The following is a 5999-nucleotide window of genomic DNA, read 5'->3' as shown; positions in this document are numbered from 1 at the left end:
AACCCACGAAAGAGTACTCATAAAGAATAAAGATTAGATAAAAAGGATAAATGTGGAGTTTAAAGTATCTATAAAGAAGAGATAGGCGTATTGACCATACATATACAAAACGCCATCTGATATAAACCAGTGAAATAGATGGGTCTTGTGAGGGAAAAGAAACCGTGAGATATGGTACATGATCACGAGGTCTAAAGGTGTTCATGTTTCCTACTAACAGCATACGATCATAGCTCGTTACACAAGAATACTCACAGAGACCATGGAACAGATTATAAGGAGATAAACTCCTATGTGGTGGATGCTGCTACACAATTTCGAAATTGACAAAGGTCTGGTCATAAGAAAGAAATTAGATTGACAAATAAAGATGTAGTAAGGAGCATATATATCACTGGATAAAAGACAACATTGTTCCTAAGCTATACATGGACTGAAACAAAGCAGCTGCATATAGTATGTAATACTAGTAAAGGAGTTCTATAAGAACGATCAAATTCAGTCCATATGTAAACTAATAAAGAAATACGAATTCCTTGTGTTTATACTAAACCAACCTAAAGAGAGGTTAAAAGGTTTATACAGATATGTGACACTAGCATGGACCGATTAGATTGTAGTACGGGCTAGTGGGAAAGAAAGACCAGCCCAAAGAAAGGTAATTCAGATTGCCTCAGCTTGCTACCTCGGATAGCATGTTCTCCGGATAGACCAATCCAACATCAGATCCCTTAGATAAGGATCCGGCATAGCAGAACAGTCTGCTGCTGCTGTGAGGCTGAGAGGAGACATTTAATCTATCCTTCTCGATCGGAGACCAATAGGTTGCAGTCTATAAGAATGTGTGATCGAAGTCCATGACCTAATGTATATTCAGTGTGTGATATGATCCACGGCAGAGAGGTCATAGGATGCCATCAAAATATGGATAAAGGACTGCAATGTCTGATATGTATGGCACTACCGAATGTAAGAGAGATTGATAACCGAGGTCCACGAATGTATTTGGCCGCAGAGCCATAGTTTGATAAGACTGTAAAATCCTTGCAGCAATGATCTTGGATGCTCATGGAACGAGTTGCGGACATATATAGACAATGTCTATAATTCAAAAGATGAATCGATCAAAATATATTATGGTCGATGGTAGTCTGCACTTTATCATCATAACCAATCATAATAGCCAATGTATTCGAGAGCTTATGTGGTTGAGATCTATGACTCAACATGATAATAGAGAAAGATCAATGGACAAGACATTGGTACACATCTGTGTAGAAGATACACTGGATCATAGGTTTACAACCTGAGATTATTAATTCATGGAACCATGCTCGGTATATTGTCCATATACACACGATTTGCAAAGACTCATGCACACATGAGTTTGCAAAGAGCCGACATTGATCTCCGAGTACAATGCAATCCGCATTGCTCAGCACATCTACTTTATTAAGACACACGATGTCAAAGGACATGAGAAAAGGCCGAAGAGGGCGAAATGGTCCAATTACGGTTCAGTAATAACTTGACCGATTTGTTTACTTCCCACCTGCACGGTCAGGAAGATCACACATCAGATGCGTAGACTAAAGAACTTCCACTGAGGTTCACATCAGGGGGAGTAGTACGTGTTGTACTCCTTTTCCTTCATCATGGTTTTGTCCCACTGAATTTTTCCTGATAAAGTTTTAATGAGGCAACGCGAAGCGTATTACAATCATGTATGATTATGGCATCCAAGGGGGAGTGTTATAAATCAAGTGATGAATGTCCATAACCGGCCTGGTCTATAACCGGCCCGGTCCATAACCGTAGAGCTGTCAAATGGTCTGTCCATGGCCCAATTGGGCATGACCATTTGGACCATTTCAGTTTGGGTGGTCCATATTGGACAATGGTCCAACAAATGTCCAAGACCAATAGAGACCATGTCCAAATGGGCATGCCCATGGACACCCAATAATATTTATAATTATTTCTTAATTATTACTTATTAGTTTAGATTTTATTTCTAAAATTTTGAAATTATGTTTACTTTCCAAAATTATAAAAGTAATTTTTTTCTTATCAAAATTGTAAAACTATGTTTTCCTCTCAAAATCGAAAAAAATTCATTTTTCCGCAAAAACCGAGAAATCGCGTTTTTCTGCCAAAACCAAATTTTTTTTATTTTTCCGCCAAAACCGAGAAATTACGTTTTCCCGCCAAAACCGAGAAATTGTATTTTTTCCGCAAAAATAGAAAAATTACGTTTTCCCGCCAAAACCGAGAAATTACATTTTCCCGCCAAAACTGAGAAATTGCATTTTTTTCCGGAAAAACCGATAAATTGCGTTTTTTCGCCAAAACCGAGAAATTGTGTTTTTCCGCCAAAACCGAGAAATTGCGTTTTCCCGCCAAAACCGAGAAATTGTGTTTTTCCGCCAAAACCGAGAAATTATATTTTCCCGCCAAAACCGAGAAATTGTATTTTCCCGTCAAAATCCAAGAAATTGCGTTTCCCGTCAAAACCGAGAAATTGTGTTTTCTCGCTAAAACCGAAAATTTTGCATTTTCCCGCTAAAACCGAAAAATTATGTTTTCCCGCCAAAATCTGAGAAATTGTGTGTTTCCCGCCAAAACCGAGAAATTGTGTTTTTCCACCAAAACCGAAAAATTAAAATTTTCCGCCAAATTTATGAAATACATTTTTCTGTCAAAATTGTGAAATTACGTTTTCCGTCAAAATCGTTAATTTTTTATTTTAACGATAAAACTGTTTTTTTGGGTTAAATTGTAGAGTTATGTTTTCTTTTATTAAACTCATGAAATTATGTTTTAGGAAGCCCATGGACACCCATTGTCCATTTGGTCTTCGCCCAATTGAATCGTGTACCAATTGGTCTTTTGTCCAGTTGGACCATTTATTAATTGGGCATGTCCATAGCCCATGGTCAGTCCGCCCAGTTGACACCTCTACATAACCGGCCCAAACCCTAGAAGAAAGAGACATAGCCGAAACCCTAGAGAGATGAGAGAGAGGCGGCCGCATGCCTTAGAAGAGAGAGAGAGGCGGCCACAAGATTTAGAGAAAATGAAACTCTATTTCTTTTTCCTTGTATATGTAATCTTTTCATTTATGTATTTAGAAATTATCCTAAATCTAGATGGAATAGGATTTGTACTCTTTCTTTTTATCTCTATCTTGTAAACCTTATATAAGGGATGTTTTATTCATTAATGAAATATATAGAATTTCCCTTTTTTTACAACAATTTAAACTATTGATTTATACATTTTATAGAAATCAAACGATAATAAAAGTCCAAAAGCGACGCTGCAGTCATCGTTTTTCGCAGTTATGACTAATATTATTTGGCATCGGCCCTCTGACATTGGTTTTTCGCAGTTGTGACACTGCAGTCCACGATGGAATCAGTGGCAACTTTTCATCTGCAGCCAGCGGTAGTGCCGGTCCAATTGGACGCCCTATGCAATTTTTTTTTTAAGTTTCAATAGTAAAGTTCTTGCCGGGAGTTTCTAGGACAGGTGGTCTGCGTACCACGTCAATCTCCCAGGCATCTCGGGTTCGACCCGCGCCTCCTGCGGTGAGGCTGATGGGCCAACTGGGCCGGCCCGTTGTGGCCCAGTAATAAAAAGTTGACAAAAAAAAAATATATATATATATATAAATTTGTGGAAAAAAAAGTACAAGTAAATAAAATAACAAAAATATTAAAACTACAACCCGACTCACTCAAACAAGAAAATTTGAAATCAAAAACTGATTATCTAATACAACAACAGTAGACCGATTATATAATACAACAACAATAAACCTATTATCTAATACACTTATTCAATATATTTACTAGTAAGAATTCTATAAATAACAGTAAAAATTCTTAGAAATATCATAAATTAGTAGTAATATGTGTTTGAACTATGCTTTACTTCATTAATTGGTAAGAAGAAATACTAATCAAATAACCAAATTACTAAATTTATTATTATATGATTACCATAAAATATGTTTTTTGAACGACTTTTAGTCGATTTATGGAATTATTTAATAAAACTATGTTGTATCAGTTAAATGTAAATATAATTCATATTTTATTAAGTTATTTAATAAACTCAAATTTATACACACACACATATATATATACATATATATATATATATATATATCCAGATAAATATAATCATAAATATAATACAAAATAAACAAAATATATTTGAATTTTAAACTTAAGAAATCTAAAAATAAAAAAAAAACTGATAAGTCAAAGAAATATAACTTATAAGAAAATATTTATATTCATATTGAAAAATTTAAAGATTAAATTTGAATTTTACTTTATAAATAATATATTCTCTTAAATTTATTATCACCGCATGGTGCATGAAACCTCGTAGTTATGTTTTAAAAGTTAACGTTACAAGTGAATATAATCGATCATAAAATTAAATATAATCTTTATATATTTTACCAAATATTATTTAAACTATCGATTAGTACATTGTTTTGATATTGAACCATAACATTTGTCATTATAAGAGAATCTAAGTCTCAAATCAACAATTCATTATAAAATTAATTATATTTAAGTCTTAAATATTTTAAAATTTATTTTAGTCAGGATTTAAAATTATTAATTGATGATAGATTCTACCGACAAATGTATTATTCTTAATGTTAACGTTACATATGGATATATTGAGTTAAAATTATTAATTGACGATAGGTTCTACCGACAAATGTATTATGTTTAATGTTAACGTTACATATGGATATATTGAGCCGATTACTAATGCATACAAAAAAAATTGTCAGTATTTCAGAAAATAATATAAAACAAAATATGATCTTTTAAAAAGTTATAGTTTGATCAAAAAAATTTAAACTATCGATTAATATATTTTTAAGAAAATTAATTATAACATACTTATCTTATTATACTAGAATATAAGTTTTAAATCGACAATTTTTTTTTTCAAATTTGTTGTATTTATAATCCTATATAGTTTAAAATTTAATTTAAGTCAAAGTTTAAAATTACCAATAACGTTGATTCTATCAGAAAACGTGTTTTAAAGTTAACGTTACATATAAATATTTAACATACAAAGAATTGTCCTAATTTTAAAAGAAAAAAAGTATTATACGCCAAAATATTATATTTGTGTGATAAAAATTATATAGTTAGTGAAAACTTTTATAAAAGAATGTGAGTATTAGTCTAAGAAAACAATAGTTAGTGGTTTATTTTGTTAGAGAATCACATTAATTAGCTGTTTACTATTGGTTTTTGTTGGAAATATAACATGTTGATTTGAAGATGTAAATGGCAACAACTATATGCATGATCCATAAGCAAGATGTTCTCCTCAACATACAAACAATTTTTTTTTTGGTAATAACATACAAACAAAAATGACTAGGTCTATACCTTTCCTCTTGGAGTATCATATGTTTCAGAGAAAATCTCGATTGATGCCGAAGCTTTGATCGTAAATTAAGAATATCTTGTAGGTATTTTTTCATTCTTTGGTACCAACTTGCAAAAAAAAAAAAAATAGTATGATTGAGAAAACAAAATTGTAGTTGAGAAAGAGAGATTGTAAGGTGTGTCAACATTCGTGCTTTGACTTCTATCTATCTTTTGTCCTCATCTTTATTCCACGGGCTGACCTAACCGGTTACTCTCTCCTTCACCCGTTCACCGGTCAGTTTTAACTAATATTCAATTAATCATAAAACTAAATATAGATAAATAAATTAACACTTGCAACCTTTGAGATTTTTTCTAATGTCAAATTAACAATTTTCATGATAAAAGAAAAATCTTAAAAGGAACACTTGCACAAAATTAATAGTCATTTGTTGACAAAGAAAAAAAGAAGCAATAGTCACTTTTTTTTTTGAACCCTCTATTTTTATATGTTCGATCATTTTCATATTCATAAGTTGTTCCAAAATTTCCTCCATCTAACCGTTGAAGGCCAAGGCTACA

This window comes from Brassica oleracea, chromosome C7 (genome assembly GCF_000695525.1).
Source record: "Brassica oleracea var. oleracea cultivar TO1000 chromosome C7, BOL, whole genome shotgun sequence".
Lineage (NCBI taxonomy): Eukaryota > Viridiplantae > Streptophyta > Magnoliopsida > Brassicales > Brassicaceae > Brassica > Brassica oleracea.
Note: the sequence above shows the minus strand (reverse complement) of the source record.